At 35.1% G+C, this 25,510-nt stretch overlaps 1 long non-coding RNA gene across 1 annotated transcript in view; it reads right to left on the bottom strand.

Annotated features, from left to right (window-relative positions):
* The window catches only part of LOC141375661 (uncharacterized), a 105,052-nt gene that overhangs the window by 4,570 nt on the left and 74,972 nt on the right, over positions 1-25,510 (bottom strand). The window lies entirely within an intron of this gene.

The following is a 25,510-nucleotide window of genomic DNA, read 5'->3' as shown; positions in this document are numbered from 1 at the left end:
GGACAAATACGACATTACAACAACACGACTAGAACCGAAAGTCATACACTGAGTGTTGTTGTTTGTTTGTTTTGGGCAGTCTATACTTTCTATTTCATTTTGCGTAATTTTGCATGCATGAATTAGTTTGTAGATGTTTGTCTTAAAAGTTGAAGTCCTCCTTTATTTAATGGACTGATTTATGATGTATTTTGATGTTTCATAAACAGAGTAGATTCATCGATAAATTACAAAGCAGACAGCAGGAAACATGCCCGCTAGCATGCTAACCTAAAACTAATGATTAATGTACTCTGCGTAATTTCCCAACAATTATGTATATGTTAATTTATTAAGGTTGCAGTCATTAATTCTCTGATTAGATACTTTATTAGCAACTTGTAAACACAAAAATCTAATCAACCAACAACAAAACAACAACTCATTCACAGGTCTGTAGACATGGTTGAGATGATCTACTGAAGATCAGGTTGATTATCAGAATGGGGAAGAAAGGTCATTTAGTTGAATTTAAAAATGCTAAGGTTTTTGGTGCCACATGGACTGGCCTGAGTATTTCAGAAACTACATATCTACTGGGAGTTTCATGCAAAACCATCTGTAGTGAAAGACAAAACATCCAGTGAACATCTCCGAGGGAGGGGAGATTAGACCAGACGTGAGTTTCTACAGATTTTGTGTGAACAGAATGTTTAGAAATGAAACCAAAGACACAAATGTTTAATTTTATTAGTGACTCCTAATAAGAAATTTAATCATAATCTTGTCAAGCAATTTTGGAAAATTTTATGTTTCCCCATTCAGACAGAATGCCTGAGCATACTGCCAAAGAGGCGTTTCAAAAATGGCCGGGGAGTGAAATAACTTGCCTTAAAGGAACTTTGACTATACCTACTATGTACAGTACGGTGGACTCTCATTTTGACGGTACAGGCTTAAAGGTGCAGTAGGTGATCTGCTAAAATGCTAATCGGTTAGTATATTAGCGTTGGATGGCAGAGAAGGGACTGTGTTTCAATGCCATGCCTCCTAAAAATCGCAAACGCACCCATTGCAACAACCCACTAGTTCATGTCATTCACCAGTTTGAAGTGTATGTAGTGGTTGACCTGGCGGCATGCAGGAATTTCACTTTTTAACAAGCCACATTTACATGCTATTTACTGATGTTTTGTTGTTAAATTAAATATAAATCTACATTATCAATACTGTAAAAGGCCCTTATGACACTGAAAATAGTCACATCAATCTTTCGCCGAAAGATTTCAGTGGCTGAATTTTACATTCGTAAAATGTTTGCATTGTGAGTATTTGCAGCATGTGTGCTGTCAAACTGATGAAGATCTTTTCTTAATTTGCTGCTGTTTTTTTTGTAATTTCTTAAATTGCAGCGTGTTAAGCTCTCTCGACTACCATAGTTTTGCCCTTTTGTCAGGAATAATAGTAAATTATCCAATATTTCATCACAAACACAACTCATGTGCAAACTAGGCTACTTCACTAGCTTAAAGATTGCTCACTCCTAAGATCTCTTCTTTTAGCTAAAATAAACACTGGCTGTTTCTCAATTCCAAGAACGCAGAGAACGAACTTGTGTTGTTGTGGAGACCGGTCTTGCCAAGTTAGCTCGGAAGAACGAATGCGTCCTGTGAGAAATGAGATTTTGCGTTCTTCAGTGGTTCTTCCTAATGGTCACACATTTTAATGAAAATTATTTAAACATTACAGCACTCATACAATGATTTATTGTTTGCCTCATACAATGATTTATATTATTTTCAATATATATTGATATATTGTTTTTCAATATATATACTATGCATAAAGACCTTATAAATATGCGTTGCACTACACAAATAAAACTCATTTTAATATGAATTTAAGTGAACAAACTACTTTAGAGAGGAGCAAATCTAATCAAATCAAATCACTTTTATTCACATCAGCAGCAGCACGTGTGATATGATGAGTAAAAGCTTAGGTGCTGGCTTCAGACAGTACAAAATACAAATACAACAACTGCAAAATACAGACAATGTGAAATTGAGAGCAATATGTACAATGAATAGGTGTCCACATAGTTGTAGGCAGTATTGTTTCAAGTATGAATTGGTTAAAGTGCAGTGCATGCTACATATTAAATCATGTGATATGATTGACTGCAGCTGGCCACCCATGTACATTCATTAGTCAGCCAATCAGATTAATCCAAACTCACTATAAGTAGCCTAGCTAGAACTACTCCCTTATCTTCGTTTTCCAAAGAAACCCCCCATCCACCCCTTCTCCTCCTGTCCTCCTTTACCAATGGGGAGTTCCACCTGATCTCGTACTCCCCTCACATGCTCTATGGACCTGGCAGTAGCCCTGGACTCAACTATCTCCGAGCTCAGGGTTCTCTCCTGGGACAGCATGCCAAACCTGCTAACAGCTGTCAAAAAATATCTAAGTGTGAATTCCTGAAAAGAATTTAATATGACCTTTATTAACCTTTTCATGGTAATGTTTACTTTCACTGTCTCACTTAGTGAAACTCTTGAGATAAATAATTTATATTTCTATAAATCTTTATGAAATGCCATGCTTCCCATCCTCTGTCTTGCAGTCTTGAATTTTGGAACTGAACTCCGGCGGATAATGATGATGTTACACAAGAACCAGAGGACGCAAGATCGCTGAAGAACATATATTGAGAAACAGCCATAGTATCCACCACTTCAGTCATTTTAAATTGATTAATTGATTAATACATTTTCTACTCACATTTTCAGTTTGTTAAATGTGTTTTTCTTTTAGGACTTGCAGTCCAAAGCACAAAAACACTGACTTGTATGCTATAATGCAAAATAGGACCTTTTTTACCTGACCTCATATTTATTTATTTTTGCATATCTCATCATGTTGTTTGAATCTAACATTCCCACACAAAGAGCTGCATTGTGACAGGTAACACAGAGGAGCAAGGGCCACCCTCTGATCCCAAACACAAAACCTCAACAGCACTCAGCTCATATGTCACAAATTAGAGTGTGACTAATTGTGTCCAAACAGAAAATTAACTGAGGTGAATATGGGTCTGACAGACTGACCAGAGAACGATCCTCCGAATACTTGAGACAGGACAAATGGGGTGGCCCGAGTAGACAAACATCGCCCCTGTAACATGAGCAAAGACACACACATCGACACAGACAGCGATAGTTTAACCACTCCACTCTTCACACATTCTCTCTTCAGCTGCACAGACTCCATATAGGAAATTAGCCCTGCCACAATATTTTGGTTAGATTAACTCATTGCCTCATTCATTTCAGCATGCGAGACAGTCATGCGCCTGTATCACCTCTGCTTCCCCATGTTTGCGCCGTTCTCTTCAAAATCCTGAGCATGAGAAAGCTGCCCATCGGTTTGTTGATTCAGTTTATTAAGTGAACGAGTGAATAAACTCCCTGCAGTGGCCTCTCAGCTGCACAGCTGGATAGATTACTTCTATGACTCTCTTCATTACTGATTTTAATGGTTAACCAATATATAAACTATATGTACAGTGGGTATGGAAAGTATTCAGAGCCCTTAAATTTTTCACTATGTGTTATGTTGCAGAATTTGCTCAAATATTGTAAAAAATTTTTCTCGTTAATTTACACACAGCAGCCCATCTGGACAGAAAAACAGAAATGTTGACATTTTTGCAGATTTATTAAAGGTGTAGTATGTAAGTTTGAAACCCAGTGGTTGAATTAGGTATCGCACTCCTGGATCAAAACAGACGCAAGCTCAGGTTGCCAGATTGAGGACAGGAGCGAGTGATTTAAACCAAATAAATAAAGGCAACGGCATCTACACCTCGAATTGATATATTACAGCTATAAACAGCTTCTTTTTCTCATTGCTGGACAACAGAAAACTATGACAATATGATCACCTTAGATAAACCTTGTGTGCGTTATTCAATGTTAAATGATAACAATGTGAGTTTGAATGCTATTTTACATGACATTTATTGCCATATACTGAAAGCAGCAGCAGATAGTTCACCTCAGATCTTGAAAATAAAATAACCCGTTTAAAATTGAACTTAAGAAAAAAAAAACATAACAGTGATTCAGCATGCACATTTAATAATGGTAAAGAGGGTTAATATGTATTAAATAGATTATAAACCTTACCATTTAGTGAATAAGTGGATAGTCTGTGCTTCTGAATGGTTGTATTTAAATTCCTGTTCTGTTTCGTCTGGTGAACGAATATCGCTGCAAATTATCGCTGCAAATCTCATGTTGAAGTGTGTTGTTTGGACACAATGTAACTTGCTCACCTAATGTTTACGTTCTTAATATTTGTATAATTTGATAATTAATGACATCGTGTGGAATTGAATCCGTCTCATTTCGGAGTCTGTTACTGTCCATCGGAGGTCGCATTTCGGTGCATGCTTTCAGAGCCTTTCTGACTGAATTAATGAAATGCGCAGTTTTCCAACAAGTCAACTCAGGGTACTGAAATATAATTGTCTAAATTGTCATTGGGCTGGTTAAAATTACCAAAAAGTGTTTGCATGTACATTGATATGCATTTATGAATGAATTATATAATCTATGCTTCAAATTACTAAAAACAAATTACTGCTAGTGCTAGGCGCTTATGCTGCATCTATGGGGCTGAGAGTACATTTGATGACATTCTGATGGCTTCCGTAATTTGTCTCACACTATTCCTTTTCCTTTTCTGAAAGTCTTGATAACACCATTGTGGAGTTTTTCTTTTATTATTTTAGCAAATAGCATTGTAAAAAAAATAAAATAAAATTGTACACTGCGATTAACTGCACTCTAAGTTTACCCAACTTTGATGCCATCTGCCACTGAGAAACGCGGCAATGTGAAAAGAGTCTATTAGAAAGGGTCTATTTTATTTATTTATTTATTATGTATTATTTTTCTTAAGGGGCTATGAGTAGTAAGTGAAGTACAAATAAATTAAATGTTTTTATTCTGGTCACCACAAAGGACACATTGTATATTGTATCACTCTATGAAATTCATAAAATATATATAATCTGAGAATTACTAGTATTAAACGCATTTACGGAATGCAGTTTAATTATATTAATCCAAATATATAACTCCTTCTGCTAAACAATTCAAATGTATTACATATATATATATATATATATATATATATATATATATATATATATATATATATATATATATATATATATATATATATATATATATATATATATATATGAAAACCTTTCAGAGAAAAGTTCTTCCAAGACTTTAGCATGAAAAACATTTTTATAATCTAAAATCACTCGGTACAACATAATGAACTTTTGTGGAATAAAAAGATTCCTTGTATGTTAAAGGTTCTACATGGAACTACTGATATCAATAAGGATCATTAATTTTTAAGAGTACAATGTTAAAAATAAAATTTTCAACTCAATGAATTTTTTGCAATTTAATCAATAAATAATTTGTTTATTTATTAATTAGTCTGTTACTTCCTTCCTTTTTTCCTTCCCTAATTTATTTCTTTTTTTTTTTTTTTCGTATTATTATTAAAGGGTATGCTTTGTTGTTAAATTTCAGGTCCAAAAATAAAACTTGAAAAAAACTCAGTAAAATATTTATTTATTTATTTATTTTTTTATTTATTTATCCATGGGTGCTTTTTATGTGTATTACTGTGTCTTAAATAGAGTGAATGATTAAACCATCAATTACTGCAATTACAATTACTGTTCAGTAAAGACAAAAAAAAAGAGTGAATCAGAAATGGTTCTATGAAACACTTCAGAAAATTTTGCCTGCCACAAAATTCCATCAGATTTAAATACTGACAACTTCATAGCAAACACAATTGATTTATGAGGTCAACTTCAAAACAAAACAGATTTGTTGCATCCATTTCTCCACCACATCCTATTGTCATGATGGTCTTTTGTTTTTGCATCTACTGTATTGCATCCTTTAATTTACCAACCATGAGCTCATATATTCTCATAATTATTGGCCAATTCTTAAACCACATATTCAGGTCATATACCAATTAATTCCAGACTGGACTTGACTAAGCTCAGAGGTTAAACCCAGTCCAAACCAGCTGTGAGTTGTGTGAGAAGTGGAGTCGGGCTTGTTCTGCTGTCTGGAATTCATAATTTGTGAGATTATCCAGCATCTGAAGCTTCCATGAGAGAAGCACTTGTGTCTTGCGCTTTGACTTTCTTCCAGAGGTGTGAAGGGTTAACCTCCATTAAACAGATCATAGGTTGTGACCAGTGAAAGGTAGAGAGGTCACACAAAGCCATCCAAATACTTTCACATAATAGCTTAAGGGCTTGTGCTTTTATGTTGATCCTGAATTGTTGTGCTTTTTTTGCTGCTTTAATTGAAAAACATTTGAGCTTAAATAGAATATTTAGCTGGTTGTTTTGTATTATAGTTTATTTCTATTTAAACATACTGTCTCAAATCACTAAAGGGGCTAATTTGTGTGATCAAAATGTGCATAAATTGTTGTAGACAATAGATTGATAGTTTATTCTTTTACTTCAATTCAATTCATCTTTATTTTTATAGCGCTTTTACAAAGTTGATTGTGTCAAAGCAGTTTCACATAGAAGATCATAGTAAATAGAAATACACAATTAAAAAAATCTTACACTGCTGATATATTTCAAGATAAAGATTTAATGGGTTCTAGCAGTGTATGTTTAATAGATTATCCATACTTTGTACAAAAAAAAACTACATAAATATTAAAAAATTTAATTATAAATAAATAAATAATAACAAATATATAAAATTTTATTAAATTTTTTTTAATTAAATCATAAATCAATAAAAATAATAAAGGAAATTAAAAATAAAATAAAATTAATACATATTTATTAGGAAAATCAAATATTAAAATATGATTTTAAGGAAAATTTATGTACATTTAAAAAAAATAATAAAATAAACTAAAATAAAATAATTTCACTGTACAAATATATATATATATATATATATATATATATATATATATATATATATATATATATATATATATATATATATATATATATATATATATATATATATATAATTTAAAATTATTTATAAAATATAAAAAATAAAAATAAAATAAAATTCAAAATAAAATAAAATTGGTTCAAGCGGACATAACTATTTATAAGAAAAATATAAGAAAAATTTGATGTAAAGGCTAAACATGCCAATTCTTTACAGTATGTTTACCAGATTATCCATACATTTTTTTTGTAAAATCAAATTGTAAAATAGGATTTTAAGGAATATCTATGTAGATTTCAATGTACAAAAAAATTAAATAAATTAATATTGAAAAATAAAATTATAAAAAAATTAATTTAATTTAACTACATTTAATTCAATGAAAAAATTTAATTTAATGGGTTCAAACGGACATAACTATTTATAAGAAAAATATTAGAAAAAGTAGATGAAAAGGCTAAACATAAGGCTAAACATACCCATCATTTTCACTTTAGCCCATGAGGGTTATTTTCACAATAACAATCTGCTATTGGATGCAAATGTTTTGCTTTGAATATTTTTGACATTATTAGCATTTAGCACTCAATGATATGGTGGAGGAATTTGGGCGGCTGGTTCTGATATGGGAATTCGACTCTAGGGCCAGAGGGCACTTTGAGAAGTGGCCATGACCTCATTGACTAACACCCTTACCCTAACCTGAGATACCAACTCTAATTCAAGAGCCCTGCCTTCATCCAATCAGGCTTTCCCACAGCATTTAACTGTTAGTTTTAGATGCCTGTGATAATCTGTGCTGTTCACAAGACTGGCTTCAGATGTCCACTGAAGAGCCGGAACGTTATGACCATTATCAGAGGTAAGTGAACTATGTAAGAAGCGATTAGTTGGCTTTGCTTAAAAAATAAAAGAGCAAACCCATTGCCTTAAAATGATTAAGTAAACGAACAAAGTGCATAATTATAAAAATAATTTACGTTCCAAGTTACATTGGGTTTACTCAAATTATTATTTTTTTATAAGTAAAAAAAGTCAACTTGTCACTTTTATGCCAATGGATTTACTCTTTTTTTATTCGTGTGTTTATTTTTAGGTAAAGCAACTAATCACTTTTTACAGTGAAAATTGCAGACTAGGCTATTTTCAGATTGCCAGCAAAGTTTATAAATAAGTAAATAAAATAAATCTGTTTGTTTTACAAATACAGATTTTATCCAGATGTTTTTTTTTTAAGTCTAGAGAGGACAAAAACACATGATTTTTTTTTTTAAAGTCTGATTCAAAACACATTTGGATGTGGTTTGTATTTCAATGCCAATCAGATTTTTTTTAGAGATTCGCCTCTGTCTGGATGCTCAGGCTACTCAAATTGTCTTTTGCGTACTCTTAGGACGACAAGCATCGATAACGTCAAAACCGTTGAGTGAAATGGCGACAGTGATGTTTACTTCATTACCACAGCAGTCCATGCAAACAGGCTGATTATTATTTAACACTTGTATATGATTTGATCCCTTCATTTATGGACAGCCAGCCTGAAAAGATTTGATTTAAGAAACAATTGGATTTGCCTGCAGTCCCTTTCAAACTGGATGCAATTGAGATTTGTACAACGTGATGACTTCTTGAATCTACACAATAGGTCCCTATGGTGCTATTTACACTGACCGCAATTATTTGCAGCGTGACAGAATTTTTTTCTCTTTCTGCCCAATGTGTCAGTTTTCCCCTTTCACTCTTAAAAATTTAATGTTCCAAAAGAGTGCTTTCGCAGTGATGCCACAAAATAACCATTTTCAGTATACCAAAGAATCTTTTATTAAACAGCTCCTAAAAGAGCCAATTGTGTCTTTTTTGATTAGTTAAAATGAAATAAAATAAAATAAAACCCCTTAATGGTAGTAAGAACCAAAGAATTCTGGTCCAGATTTGGCATAAAGCTGGCACAGCAGGCATTCATCCAGCACTGGCATACAGCATGTGGGCCAAACATGGCCTGGGTGTGGCAGAGGTGACACTGCCTTTAAGGCGGCACACAAGATTTGGGCCAGATGTCAAATGTATTATTTGGCCCAGATGTTAAAAATTGATATGTGAGCCATGTAAGTTTGGCCTGTCTGGACCCACATTTAAAATACATTAAAATATTTTTAAAGTAAAAAAAAAAAAAAATGACCTTTTGGGAAAAAGCACACCTATAGTGTGCATAAGCACAATGCTTCATGGGTTTATCAATTGCATTGCAATTGTGACACACCAACCCATCTGGCCCAGTTATGAGTTATTAACTTGGCTGTGAATTGACCCAGATATGGCCCATGTTTGGCCTTGTCTGGAAGCCAGACTTCATCCAGTCATGTACCATAATTCACTGCAGCATGTGGGCCAAGCAAAACCTGATTGTGTGGGCCAAAACTGGACCAGAGAAATTTTGCTATGTGGGAACCGTATGAACATCATTAATCATTTGTAAATTGGAAATGTTTCATTTAATGTTTTTCATGGAACCAATAATGCCAATAAGAACCTTTATTTCTTTAAGTTATGTCCACACAGAAACAATCTTTTTTCCTTTTTTTATTTTGTGAATTCTAAAAGTTTTGCGTCCATATATGTATTGTTTCAAGAAATGTCTGCATCCACAGGCAAATGGAAAAAATTTGTTAAGATTGTGTGTGCCAGGACTAGCTGAGTGGCAGCTACAAAAATGAACTGGCCATTCTGCGTCTGCATGAGAGGATGTGTCTTTCTGCACCCATGGAGGACAATAGTTTGTTTTCTAAATCCACAAAGGGAAACTGGAACTTCTAATGTGCAAACAAACCTCAAACAAAGCAGTTGTAGTACCATTATCACAGTAATTGTCACTCACCACTGAGAGGTTACTCAAGCAAACAAATGTCTGACAATTAAATAATTCTTATTGCTTGCAAATATTTGACAAATGCAGCCAAATTACACACAGCTTCTGTGTGTTCTTTCTTGACTTAAATTGTTTATTTCAATGTTTGTTCTCGTGATCTGATTTTTGCTGAACGAATTAGACATTTCTCCATGCTAAATTGGGCCTATTCGAATCGGTGATAGTCTAACTATCAGCTTGGTGTCTACCAGTCTAAATACATCCTGTATGTCACACTTGTGGAGCTGTAAACAATTACAGACAAAGCTGTAAAAGAATCAAAGCTGTGCAAAGAACGCACTGAGCATGGTCATGAAATCTTTCTTCAGTGTGCCGAGTACATACAGTGCATCCGGAAAGTGTTCATATTGCTTCACTTTTTCCAATTTTTTTTTTTTTTTTTTTTTAAAGCCTTATCCCAAATTGGATTAAACTCATTTATTTCCTCAAAATTCTACACACAATACCCCATCATGACAATGTGAGAAAAATACTTTTTTTAATTGTTGCAAATTTATTAAAACAAAAAAACCTAAAAAAAAATCACATGTATAAAGTATTCACAGCCTTTGCTCGATACTTTGTTGATGCATCTTTGACAGCAATTACACCCTCAAGTCTTTTTGAATATAATGCCACAAGCTTGGCACACCTGTCTTTGGGAATTTTTGCCCATTCCTCTTTGCAGTTCCTCTCAAGCTCTATAGGTTGGATGGGAAGCAACGGTGTACAGCCATTTTTAGATCTCTCCAGAGATGTTCAATAAAATTTAGGTCTGGGCTCTGGCTGGGCCACTTAAGGACATTCACCGAGTTGTTGTGAAGCCACTTCATTGATGTTTTGGCAGTGTGCTTTGGGTCATTGTCTTGCTGGAAGATGATCTTCGCCCCAGTCTAAGACCAAGAGTACTCTGAAGCAGGTTTTCATAAAGGATGTCTCTGTACATTGCTACATTCATGTTTCCCTTTATTTTAACTAGTCTTCCAGTTCCTGCTGCTGAAAAACTGCATGATGCTGCAAACACCATGCTTCACTGTAGGGATGGTATTAGCCTGATCATGAGTGGTGCCTGGTTTTCTCCAAACGTATCGCCTGGCATTCACTCCAGAGTTCAATTTTAGTCTCATCAGACCAGAGAATTTGTTTCTTATGGTTTGAAAGTCCTTCAGATGTCTTTTGGCAAATTCCAAGCAGGGAATGGCTTCCGTCTGGCTACTCTACCATACAGGCCTGATTGGTGGATTGCTGTGCAGATGGTTGTTCTTCTGTAAGGTTCAACCCTCTCCACAGAAGAACGCTGGAGCTCAGACAAAGTGACCATTGGGTTATTGATCACCTCCCTGGCTAAGGCCCTTCTCCCCCAATCACTCATCTTAGATGGCTGGCCAGCTCTAGGAATTCGTCTAGGTTGTTCCAAACATCTTCCACTTTCTGATGATGGAGGCCACTCTGATCTTTGGAACTTTCAGAGCAGCAGAAATTTTCTGTAACCTTCCCCAGCCTTGTGCCTCAAGACAATCCTGCCTCTGAGATCAAAAGACAATTCCTTTGTCTTGCTTGATTTGTGCTTTGACATGCACTGTCAACCCTGGGACCTTATATAGACAGGTGTATGCCTTTTCAAATCATGTCCAATCAACTGAATTTGCCACTGGTGAACTCCAGTTAAGCTGCTGAAACATCTCAAGAATGATCAGTGCAAACAGAATGTACCTGAGCTCAATTTAAAGCTTCACAGCAAAGGCTGTGAATACTTATACATGTGATTTGCACATTGTCATTATGGGCTGTTGTGTGTAGAATTTTGAGGATATAAATTAATTTAATCCATTTTGGTATAAGACTGTGGCATACAAAAATGTGGAAAAAGTGAAGCGCTATGGATACTTTCTGGATGCACTGTATACCTTGCGTAAAGACCTCATAAATATACATTGCACAATACAAATAAAACATATTGTAATACAAATTTCAGCAAATAAACACCCTTAATGTAAAATGTTTACTTTTACCATTTCATATAGGAAACTCTTGAGATAAATAGTTATATCTCTGAACTTTATTAATAAATCTATAAAATGCTGTGCTTCCCTGCTCCTTGCTTAAGCGAGTTTTGTGCTCAAGTCTGCATCGATGCATCCTCGATATCAAGAACACATCCAGGAACTTCCACACGTCTTGAGTTTTGAAAGTGAACTTTGGCAGTTGATGATGATGTTACACAAGAACACGAGGAGGCAAGAACACTAAAGAACGCATATTGAGAAACAGCCTTGACTTGTCGCACATTCAGCATTCGCATGTGTACAGTATGAATGAAAGTCTATGGAGAGCAAAGTGCTGTGTGACCATGACTTTAGTCCATATCCAAACATTCAAACATAATAAATCACAAAATAAAAAATAAAAATCAAAACCTTACAATCATTAAAATATTTAAAAAATGTAAACATAAAAACATTTCTTCCTATGATTAATAGGAAGGGTGGTACTTAGTATCACTTTGTGTGGAATCATACTATTTCTTGAGATATTCAATCAACACTTAAAATTGTGCATAAATGTCCTGAACACTGCATGAAAAGTGGGAATATTATATTATACACATACTTATAAATCATTACATATTCCAAATATCTGCCCATTATATAATCAAAACCAAAGATTTAATTTGTTATTGCAAACACTTAATAGTTTTAAATGAGCTCAGAGAGGGTAAACATCAGCTTTCAATTCATTTTTAAATTATTTATTTATTTAGATGACTTAATTTCAAACATGCAAATCAAGCATTAAACTGTAGTGCAGATAGTATTAAAATCAAGAGAGAATGATTGGATTTAATTTAGCCCTGACCTGGCATTAAAGCGTACTACCATCAAACCTCAGACCCTTGACAATTGCACTGTATTCATTGAAAACCATCACTATTGTTCCCCTTTGGTTTGGATTATTTAACATAGTGTGAGTTTTAATTAAAACAGTCGTGGACAGTCTTATTATGAAATTGAAGAATAACGCTATCCTGGACAACCTGGACAAACACTCTCCAATGAACAAACTTCAGCTGCTCACGTACAAGTTTAATTACGTGCTCCAGGAACAACATAAATGTCATTATTTACATGCCACTTTAGTGAATCGAAAGATAATTGATGTCACTGAGCGGGAGACATAATATACAGTGTAATCTGATAGCTGCCTATTCATATCTACTGTGCACTCTGTATGTCATGAAATGTACAGTAAACTGAATGTGAATCTCATTGACAATGTATGACAATAGCGGAGGTTTGTGAAAAGCATGTGTAGGGTATCGGCTTACTTGAGATTCAATACAGCTTTCTATCTTTTATGTTTGTTCGTTTATGGTTTGTGGAGAAACATATGTATTTCTTAAGCAAAAATCCATTAAATTGATCAAAAGTGTAAGTAAAGACATTTACAGTTGAAGTCAGAATTATTAGCCCCCCTTCATTTTTTTTCTTCTGTTAAACATCATTTCTCAAATTGCAAGAAAATTTTCACAGTAAGTCTGATAATATTTTTCTTCTGGAGGAAGTCTTATTTGTTTTATTTCATCTAGAATAAAAACAGTTTTTAATTTTTTTTTTAATATTTTAAGGTAAAAAATATTAGCCCCTTATGCTATGTTTTTTTCATAGTCTACAGAACAAACCATCGCTATACAATAACTTGCCTAATTACCATAACCTGCCTAGTTAACCTAATTAACCCAGTTAAGCCTATAAATATCACTTTATGCTGTATAGAAGGGTCTTGAAAAATATCTAGTCAAATATTATTTTCTGTCATCATGGCAAAGATAAAATAGGTCAGTTATGAAAAATTTGTTATTATAACTATCATGTTTAGAAATGTGTTCTCTCCGTTAAACAGAAATTGGGGGAAAAAATAAACAGGGGGGCTAATAATTCTGACTTCAACTGTATTTAAAAGTATGAAAATACTAAAAGGTTTTCTTCCATAATGTTCAAATAAAAATGTTATTTTTTAGTGTATTTACAGTATTTCTCAGCAAATGACTGTTTGTCAGAATAATAAAGGTTTTTAACAAATTAGAAATTTTCTACCAAATACTGATCTCAAAACATTAGTATTTTGCCTAAAAATTTGTATTAACAACTCTTAAATTGTGGAACCTTTTTGTGATTTTATTAAAAAAACAACAAAAAGCACTATTAGACAACATTTTTTATTGTCATGAAATTGTCAAATGTGTGTGAAGTGTCAGGTTTGTAGAAGGAGATTATAGTGTAGGGTTGTTTTCTAGGGATTGGCCTTGGCCCCTTATTTCAAGTCAAAGGAACAATTAATGCTTTAGTATACCAAGACATTTTGGATAATTTTTCATTTTGTGGGAACAGTTTGGAGTTTGGTTTCTTCCTGTTCTGATATGACGTGCACAAAGCCATGCCCTTAAAGACAGGAATAAATTAGTTTGGTGTGATGGAACTTGACTGGCCTGCACAGTCTCCTGACATAAACCTGACTGAACCAGACTGTGAGCCGGGCTTTCTCATCCAACATCACCTGTTTTTACATCACTACCCAGCAAACAATTTTGTGTTTAATAGACGTCTAAGGGTTCTTTCACACTTGATTGAGTTGCCTGGACCAAGCTCAAGTTTGAATGTCCCCCATTGCCACCTTCTCGGTTGGTTTGTGTTCACACTGTCTTTTTTCGTTCTGAACCGTGGTACGCTTGCGCATCATACTCAAGTAAAAGTACCAATACTTGCCTAAAAAATGTAGTGCAAGTAGAGTAAAAGTGTCTGCTTTAAATAGTACTCAAAGTATGAGTAGTGAGTAGAGAGTATTACACTGTTAAAAGCTGATGCATTTACATGTAATTTCTGAATGTGTGCAAATGTAACATTCTGTAGTGCATGTAGTTATTGCCTAGTAGGCACACAACGTCATAGGACGTTAATATTAGGTTAGATTTAGGTTGTGATGTCAAGTGACCAAAATTCAATGTCTAGCCAGTGTCTAAGGATAACATTATTTTGATGTCTAATAACAACGTTAAATGACGTTGATATTTGGTCGATTTTAGGTTGTGTTAGAAAGTGACCAAATCCAACGTCGAGCCAACATCTTAAACCAATGTCATATTGATGTCAAATACTGACATTTATATATCAGGTATGGCAACCAAAATCCAACATCTGATGGACGTCATAGTGGTAACGTTCACACAACTTCCAAGCTGTGACATCATTAGACATTGATATTTGGTTGGTTTTCGGTTGGACATTAACGTTGGTCTGACATTGAGTTCTGACATCAACTCGATTTTCATTTCAATTTAATTTACCTTTATTTATATATCGCTTTTACAATGTAAATTGTTTCAAAGCAGCTTTACATAAAAGATCATAGTAAATACCAAACAAAATGCAACGTCCCCACGACATTGGGGTACAACGTCAATCTGACGTCATGTTGATGTCTTGTGCTTGCTGGGTGTTTAGGGCCATTTCAGTCTTCATACAGTAAACATCTATCATCTTCTCATCAGTCACATGCATCTTAAGAGTCTCTGGGTCAACGCATGTAAAGATTTTGGACATCCTCAAGGAAACTTTTAATGCTTCCATTTATAAATCGCCCATTTCTTGAGGTAGTTCATTATGAGGCAATTTACCTTCTTTGTATGATTTGATTGGACAGGAATCACAGGACTGATTTTTCTAATTCCCATAGACAAGAAAAAATAAAGTAGTGACTGCAGGTTGAAGGAAAGTAGTGGAGTAAAAGTACAGATCTAAAAATGTACTCAAGTGAGAGTAAAAGTACACATTTTTAAAACTACTCAGTAAATTACAATTCCTGAGAAAACGTAACTAATTACGGTAATTTGAGTATTTGTAATTAGTTACTTTACACCACTGTGCTTGCGTCATCGAGCTGCTGTTGTGTGTAGGACTGTTGCTAGGTGACGGCCACGAAAGCAAAGTGCCAAAAAGGAGGCGTACGCATATCACAGTCATACTGCTTTTACTGAATATTTAAACCAAGGTACAGAGAGCCACTTGTGTCTATCTGCCACAAAAATAACAAACAAAAATATTAAAAACATTTAGAACATCAACAATGTCTGCAGAAGTCATTTTTAACAAGCAGACATTATCACTGTTTGCACTGGGTCAGTCCCGCTTGTCACCAGGGTAGGTGATGCACAGACATACACACACACACATGAATAAACTTTATTAACAATAAAGTTTATTGTACAGCTGGTGGTTCCCTTTTGTTATTTGGTATGATTGCATTCATATCAGAAGTGAATTGTACCAGCATGCACTGCACCCCAGACCATCTCTTTCAGGCGGAGGCTCGGGTATGGTTCATAGGTGTGCACCCAAGTTTAGAAGACACGTACACACTAGCTAAACGAACTGTACATTGACGTCAAACGAACCCGGGTGCAGACCAAAAGTGTGTGAAAGCACCCTAATGACATCTAACGTAGACAGCTTGGCTAAAACAAGGCTAAACATGGGTTGTCAAATAGATAGATCAGACAGACTTTATATGTGTATGTGTATATATACTATATATATTCATTTCTGTTTATTTGATGACTAGGCTAGTTTTGGCCTGTACTTAAATGTCTATTAGATTTTCACTGATCACCCAAATTTTGCCTTGTTTTAGCCAAGCCGACTATGTTTAGACGTCTATTAGACATCTTAAAAAAATAAATAAAAAAATAATGCTTGCTGGGTGCTTGTTTAGCTCCACTCACCAATTCAAGCTGAAGTTGGTATGCCTGTATATGTTCTAATTTTTGTAATTATAATATTATACTTTGAAATGTTCTATTTTATTATTATTAGATATATTTTTGATGAGTTGCTGTTTTGCATGAATTTCTGGTAAAAGAAGAACAAAACATCAGCCAAGTAAACTTGATCAATGGCTAGAGAAAGAATTTGTGAAAAAAGAACATAGAATAAGACCGTCCAATGAAATTTAGAATGTTAGGTGGCCCACAAATGAAGTTTGACTCTTAAAATGAAAGTTTGAGAAGCAGACACTTTTTGTCCTGATGGGTCAGCAGCCTGCATTCATGGTTCTCTTTTACAATCACATTTAGGGGAAATTCAATAGCAGAGTGCTTGTTCAGGTCTTTCTTACAGCATAAGGTTAAGGACTGAGAGGTTTACTCTTGAGGGTGCAATATCTGAACCACTGCATTAAACCATAACATTACAGGGAACAGAGAGTAAGGACTGTGGTATTTTACCTCAGATACTCTGCATTGATCATAAAAACCACCGGTGGCCTGTAAATCTGTAGCAGACAAGTAAAATAAAAAAACAGTCAATCCACAGTAAATATTCACGTCAGCAACCAATGAATGAGCAGGTGAGCTTTTTGCCCTTGGCATACAGTCTGTCATGTTGCCTCTATTTATAATGCAGCTCAAATAACAGCCTTATTTGTGAACACTCATAAAGTCATTGCATTCTTTTAAGGCTTAAGCTGGCTTTCCAAATGTCATTCTGATTAGAGATTTTACTGATGATTCAACCCAGTCATGATAAAAAAAATATTGTTATGTTTTAGTCATGTTACAATAATGCCATTCATTGAGAAACTCTTCATATTTTACAGTACATCAGTTTTAGTGTTCTTTTTTATAATTTAGCTATATTTTATGTCATGTACTTGTATCTTGGCTAGTTTAGGCATGTCGTGGATAAATTAATATCCATTTAAATTGGTGGACACTAAAACCCCCAGTAGGTAAACCACCTGTCTCAATGTGTGATTCACTAAAGTCTGATTCTTTTTAAAACAAAGCAAGTTACTGTATATAATAATGGAATCGCTGATTCATAAAAAAAACAATGCAGTGTTGCTGAAAAATACACAAATATTCTATTTCTCTATTACTTCATATTAAAAAAGGTTTAAAACATGTTGTTGTTGTTGTTTTACATTGTCATTGTCACTGAAGGTAAATGTTGGTTCCCCAAAGAACTTCTCAGTCATTCGTTAAAAAGAAATCACTTATGACAGTAGGTGCGTCCCAAATCGTATACTTATGCACTATTCTACACCATTTTGTAGTAGGTTATAAAGAGTGTAAGTAGTGTGTTCACACTGTAAACTCTAAAAATAAAAAGAGAACTTTAATTACCCGAATGACTCATTCAGCCGGTAAAATTAAGTTTGGAATGAAGGACACTTCATGCACTCAACAACCGCAGCTTTGCTCACGTAGCGGAAGGGGTGGGGGTATCGGGTGCACATGTTGGATTTCTTTATATGTTGCATGGTGAAAGCAAAATTCTCCCACAAGAGTGATTATAGCACCTCCTGATGGTGAATGCGGTTATATTCATGACAGGTATTATTTGTTAGCTTGGTCATTTATTTCACCGATTTGGCAACCATCAAACGTCATCAGGGAAACGGTTTAAATTTCTGCTAAATAAAAAAACATTAGTGCTCCATTAGGGACGACACTACATACATGTGCTGTTGAGTGTGTAAGTGCATAAGTACATAGTGCATGAGTGAATAGTGTATAGTGTGCCATTTAGGACGCAGCTATTGCCAAAGGTTTTAGGACAGCCCTCCAAATCGCTGAGTTCAAGTGTTCCAATCACTTTCATGGCCACAGGTGTATAAAATCAAACACTTAGGCATGCAAACTCCTTCTACAATTGTTTATAAAAAAAAATGGGTTGCTGTCAGAAGCTTATTTAATTCAAATGTGGTACTGTGAATTTGCCACCTTTGCAGTAACTTCCTTCATGAAATTCCCTATATTCTATAGTCAACTATTAGTGGTAGTTTAACAAAATTGATGAAAATGGGAACAACAGAAATTAAAATCACAGCCAAAATATGGCCACATAGAATTACAAATTTGGGTCAGTGGATGTTGAGAAGTCAATCGCTACAGACCTCCAAATTTCTCATGTCCCTCAAATTAGCTCAAAAACAGTGCATAGAGAGCTTCATGGAAGGGGTTTCCATGTCCAAGAAGCTGCATACAAGCTGTAAAGACATTGCTGGACTTTAGAGTCATGAAGAGATGTTCTCTAGAGTGACCAAACATGTTTCTGGCAATGCGATGCATGATGAATCAGGGTTTGAAAGTTGCCAAGATAATAGTATTTGTCTGACAGGCTTTTACAAAGTGTCAAGTTTAAAAGAAGTTTTTTTCAGGGATTGGGCCTGGCTCCTTATTTCAAGTCAATGGAACAATTAATGCTTTAGTATACCAAGACATTTTGAATAATTTCACCATGCCAACTTTGCGGGAAAGGTTTGGGGTTGGTCCCTTAATGTTCTGACTGGAGTGTGGACAAGCAAGGTCCTTAAGGGCATGAATAAGTAAGTTTGGTGTGGAGAAACTTGCTTACTTGAGTCCTGACCTCAACCTGATTGAACACCTTTGGGATAAATTACAGCAAAGACTGTGAGCCAGGCTTTCTTGTCCAACATCTCCTGCTTCTACATTACAGCTTGTTTAGCTTTACCTACTGATTTAAGCTAAAATGCTTGTTCATTTTCTTTTCGGCTTAGTCCCTTTATTAATCAAACCACAGCGGAATGAACCACCAGCTTATTCAGCATATGTTTTACACAACAGATGTTCTTCCAGCTGCAACCCAGTACTGGGAAACACCCATACACTCCAGAATACACACATACACTACAGCCAATTAAGTTTAATCAATTCACCTATACTGCATATCTTTGGACTGTGGGGAAAACCGGAGTACCCGAAACCCACACTAACACAGCATGGCCAGGAGGTGGAAAACCCCAGTCTCTACATTCCCTTCCTTCTGATCTCAGTAGATAATGTGTTCACTATTGCTTTGTCTGTCTGTCAGATTTTTATATTGCATGTACTTTTGGGTATTTAAGCATTATACGCCAAACAACAGTATCCATTTAGTCTCTCCATTTGATCTCTCAGATCCCAGGTTTCATCTTTATTTTCATTAATAAAGTTATAAATAATTTTTTTCATAGTAATGATAATAATATTATTTACAAAATCCCATATTTTTAGGCCTTCAAAACGCCATTGTTTCAATGAGCGGCCAATACACATAACTTTTTGCTCAAAATGCTACAGTATTGTGCAAATCCTCCCTCTGAGAGCTGTTTATCTTAGGAATTAATGTGAGGATATTTATAGTCATATAACAAGTGGACAAGTATTGCATTACTGTATTTTATCACGTTAAAACACAAACACTCAAAATGCTCCTAATGGATTTTGTGTATGCATCTGTCCAAAAACCCAGAAGCCCCTTTTTTTTCTGAAAGCTAGATTGAGTCTTCCACTTTCACTGCATCAATAGTCATGTGACCAAGCATTGGGAGCTGTATTCCCAGTGAAAGGACCTCTGGGTAATGTTCAGACCAGACAGTGAACAGGAGTAACTTCACACAATCAATGCAAAACAATGAATCTGCCAAAATCCAATCTGCTGACTTCTCAATTATTTAAGCTCTCCGTCCTTCCCTATGGAGCCATGCTTAGCCTCCACCTCCTCGGCCGGGCTATTAAATGCTTCTTTAACTGAGCTAACTAAATGACAAGCGGGCTGGCTTGGGGACTTGTGTGGCAGGCTGACCCATGGTGATTGACCTGATAATAACTTGTTTTCACAGGGTGAAAAACAGAGGGCCCTAACATGTCACCGCTTGACCCGGGCTGACCTCCAGTGAGATATTAGAGGGTCAGCGTCTGTGTCGGGTCATCAGTGCAATTATGCTGCTTTGATGTTGGTGTGACTGTGATACAAGGGAGTGAGTGTGGTGAGTTAAATAACTATTTGCTTTAACGGAGAATTCTCTATATTTATTCTTCCTATGAAAACTTACACTGCTCTTTCAAAGTTCATAGTTGGTATATTTAAATGTTTTTGAAAGGAGTCTCTGAAGCTCACAATTTTTTGGGGTGGGTGGGGGGTTATCAGCAAAAGTACTGTATAAACGATTACATGTGTTCACAGTTTTGAGTAACAATCCTTCAGAAGTCATTTTAATATGCTGATTTGCTCTTCCAACATTGCTTATCATATCAAAGTTGGTTATGTTGCTTATTATTTCCTTCTACATTTCTTATTAATGAATCAGTCAAACATCAAAAGAACAGCACTTAAAGGTATAAATATTACAGCAACATATAATAATATAAATAATCACTTCATACTACTTTAAATCATTCTCATATATCATTACTGCACTGTATGACCCATGGTGAAATTTATTTGTATGAAAAAAAAAATTAGGATTTTAGCAAATGTTTTTAATGTAAAAAAGAGTGAAACATTTCTGAAAAGTCTGAATACTTTCTGTACCTATTGTAAATGCATAAAATAATTAAACAACTAAATATATTATTAAAACTATTATTTTAGGTTAAGAAAACACAAATCCTTTATTTTATTCCTTTTTTTGTGTGAATAATCAACATTTTTACCCAACACAATATATATATATATATATATATATATATATATATATATATATATATATATATATATATATATATATATATATATATATATATATCCAGAAGGTTAAAAGTGCTGACCTTTTAGTCTACAGATCTTCCTGATAGCATATTGATATCAGCATCATTGACTGAATTAGAGGTTCTTGACCTCCTGACATTTTATGAATCCGTAAACTTTTCAACCCCCTCTCTACTTTGTATTGGCAGATCTATTTTGTAAATTACTCATTTAAACCATAAATAAACTGGTGTAGTTTCAAGATTATTTATAGATTTTCAGTCTGGGCTTTAAGATGCTTCAGTTAATAATTAAACATGAGGATTTGTAAATGGGGGTCTTATTATATGATGGGTCAGACTGGTAAGGTAATCGCCGGATTAGTCAACAGCTAGTTGTCCTTTCACCTACAGTAATAAAGATGGATTTTAAATTGAGCTGCTGCAAGCCAATCAAAGAGCTCAGTGTCCTTTCTGGCATTTTGTTTTATTACACCTCCTTTCTAAAACTGATCATTTATGTACATTATAGTTGTAACAAAATTCATTTGAATTTTAGATATATTATATGTATATATAATATTATATTCTCAATTACATAGAATATTTTGCTAAACAATGGATAGGGCAAGTAGTCAGACCTCCATACATTTTTCACTCTTTGTTATTCATTCTTTCATTCTCTTTTCGGCTTAGTCCCTTTATTAACCTGTGGTCGCCACAGCGGAATGAACTGCCAACTTATCCAGCATATGTTTTACGCAGCAAATGCCCTTCCAGCTGCAACCCATCACTGAGAAACATCTATACAAACTCATTCACACACATACACTACAGACAATTTTTAGCTTACCCAATTCACCTGTACCGCATGTCTTTGGACTGTGGGGGAAACCGAAGCACCCAGAGGAAACCCACGTGAACAGGGGGAGAACATGCAAACTCCACACAGAATGGCCACCTGACCCGGCCGATGCTCGAACCAGCGACTTTCTTGCTGTGAGGCGACAGCACTACCTACTGCGCCACTGCGTCACCACTTTTTGTTAAATTGAAGCCCTAAAAAGCATTTGCATAAGTTATTTTTTTTCCTCAATGAACACACAGCACCTCATATTGACAGAAAAATACAGATTTGTTGACATTTTTGCAGATTTATTAAAAAAAAGAAAAGGTGAAATATCACATAGGGCTTTTGTTCAGTATTTAGGAAGACCAAAGGGGGAAGGAAATGAGAAATGTACTTATATGAGAAAAAAAATAACTTAAATGATTTTAGCAAATGGCTCTAATGTAACAGAGTGAAAAAATTCTGAAAAGTCTGAATACTTTCTGGACCCATTGTAAATGCATAAAATAATTAAACAACTAAATATATTATTAAAATTATTATTTTAGTATAAGATGTCACAACTGCTTTATTTTATTTATTTATTTATTTTTTTTTTTTGGTTTGAATAATCAACATTTTTACCAAATACACTGTACTATTCAACAACATGTACAGCTTAAGATACACACATCCATATAGCAAAATGTTTGTGACACTGTATAACAATAATTAACTTTTTACAGTACTGTGATGGTTGGGTTTTACTGTTGGTATAGGGGTAGATGTTTAAAAAAATACATAATTTATTTGGTAATTTAATAAACAACATAAATAATACTCTATACAACTACTGTTTTACATTACTGTGGTGGTTGAGTTTAGGGTTGGGGTAAGGGTAGATGTTTAAAAAAAATGTATTGGGTAATTTAATAAATAACATAAATAATACTCTGTACGACTACTATTTTACATTACTGTGATGGTTGGGGTAGACCTTAATAAAATACAAGAATTACAAACATTTATTTATTTATTTATTTAAATTACAACATTTAATATAAATAAGTAATATAAAAATTCTTGTTAACTCTGGCTGCAACCGTAGCTGATCTAGCAACAACCAACCAATTAACAAACAATCATGATCACATAGTGAAGAGCACTTTTTCCCTACTAAATACATTGTAAATGTTTCAATGCTGCTCTGTAAAGTCTTATAAAACAACACAATCTACAGGGAATTTGTAACTTTTTTTTTAAGTGCCTAAATTCGGATGAATTCTCATTCATACAATTTAGTACGATTTGCTCATTCCCCAATGATGGTTGGGTTGTACAGTAGGTGTGGAGTTGGGTGCCATGCCTCCTCTTTAAAATTGTACATTTTTGTATGACTTAGCTAGTACGAATTTGTACGAATTAGCCACTAAACTGACAAAATGTAAAATAGTTAGGTTTCCTCGTGAGATCAGGCTGAATAAAACACACAACCTTTTAAATCAACATCTAAACTGTTTTTTTTTTTTTTTTTTTGTTATAAAACCAAACTGGAAATGGATGGTGTGACATCAGTAGAATGGCAATAGAAGAAGCAGACCGATACTAGTTAAAATCAACAATTTCTCTGTATTTGAACATTCTTTGGGCAACGCGAAGGCGCAGTGGGTGGCACGTTCGCCTCACAGCAAAAAGGTCACTGTTGGAGCCCCGGCTGGGTCAGATGGCGTTTCTGTGTGGAGTTTGCATGTTCTCCCTGTGTTCGTGTGGCTTTCCTCCAGGTGCTGTGGTTTCCCTTACAATTCCAAAGACATGCAGTACAGGTGAATTGGGTATGCTAAAATTTACTGTAGTGTATGAGTTGGATGTTTCCCAGTGATGGGTTGCGGCTGGAAGGGTATGCGCTGAGTAAAACATATGCTGGATAGATTGGCGGTTCATTCCACTGTGGTGACCCCAGATTAATAAAGGGACTAAGCTAAAAAGAAAATGAATGAATGAATGAATGAATAAACATTGTTTGTGACATTAGAAATAATGTACACGCGAAACTTAGCAAAATATACAACCCTGTTCTAGTGGTTTTTGAATATTCTAATGTAAAAAAAATACATAGTGTTTAATTTGGCTAGTATAAATAATCTATTTGACCCATGTCTGATTTGAATGTGGTATTACTTTTTTTTTTTCCATTTGGTGCCTCAACCACCAGAACAGTTGACTGAAGCGGTGGCCACCAGCAGTTTTCCTCCATTCATTCACACATACACACAACCAACACACATCCCACTCCACCCATTCACACTGTGTGCACCTCGACTGATCTGAACACAGAGGCTCAGTGTTCTTCTGTGGAGAGCGTTCCTGCCATCACCCACAGCCAGGCTTTGCCCTGGACCTCAGGACTTGTGTAAGCACGTCCGCTGGCTCGCGTGTTGACACCATAAGCAGATCCCTCATCCGGCCGTGCTGCTAAAAGTGCGTGTCAGCCTGTGTTTGTGCTGACAAACGAGCGTGTGCATATTCGCCCACTGTTGTACGCGCACATGCGCGGATGGTTTTTATTTCAAAGCTTCAGTTTGGCAGACGGGTTGATGCATTAGCCTGGTTCGCATCGAACATGTATAGATTTCCCTTCACCCCCTCCTTCTCCAATTTGTCATCAAAGTCAGGGTACCTTCATCCCCTGGACTGGCCATCCACTTCCTCTGCTGAAAAGGAATGTTTGACGTGCTAGAGTCGAGCGCCAGCCACCCAGAGACGCCATACATTAGGATGAATAGTACTTATATTCAATTGCACTTCAATGGCTGTATTTCCCATTTGGGATAATGTTAGTTTGATGATTCAACCTCTGCTAAACTTTATTTTACGAATGTATAGGTGCTTTATGGATTTCCTGAACTTCATGCATAAATTTGCTAATGAGCAGAGGAGTCAGAAAGTGGTTTACAGTATATTGAATTCAAAGAGCTAACGAATAAAACAGCTTGAGGCCCACTCAGATTAAGCACGATAATACTATAAATACAACAATAACTATAGCTGCGAGTAGCAATTATTGGGGCCAAGCAGCCCAGTGGCCACATCATAAACAAGCACAGCAACAAGCTACAGAGAAACATGAAGATTCTGTAACTTTTTGGCAGCATGGTCTGAGCCAAATTTGCTGGAAACGTGCTAACGATCTATGGAGAGTTCAAAACCACACATTTCAAACTAAATCA

Source organism: Danio rerio, chromosome 8, assembly GCF_049306965.1.
Source record: "Danio rerio strain Tuebingen ecotype United States chromosome 8, GRCz12tu, whole genome shotgun sequence".
Taxonomy (NCBI): Eukaryota; Metazoa; Chordata; class Actinopteri; order Cypriniformes; family Danionidae; genus Danio; species Danio rerio.
Note: the sequence above shows the minus strand (reverse complement) of the source record. Positions and strands in the feature narration are given on the sequence as shown.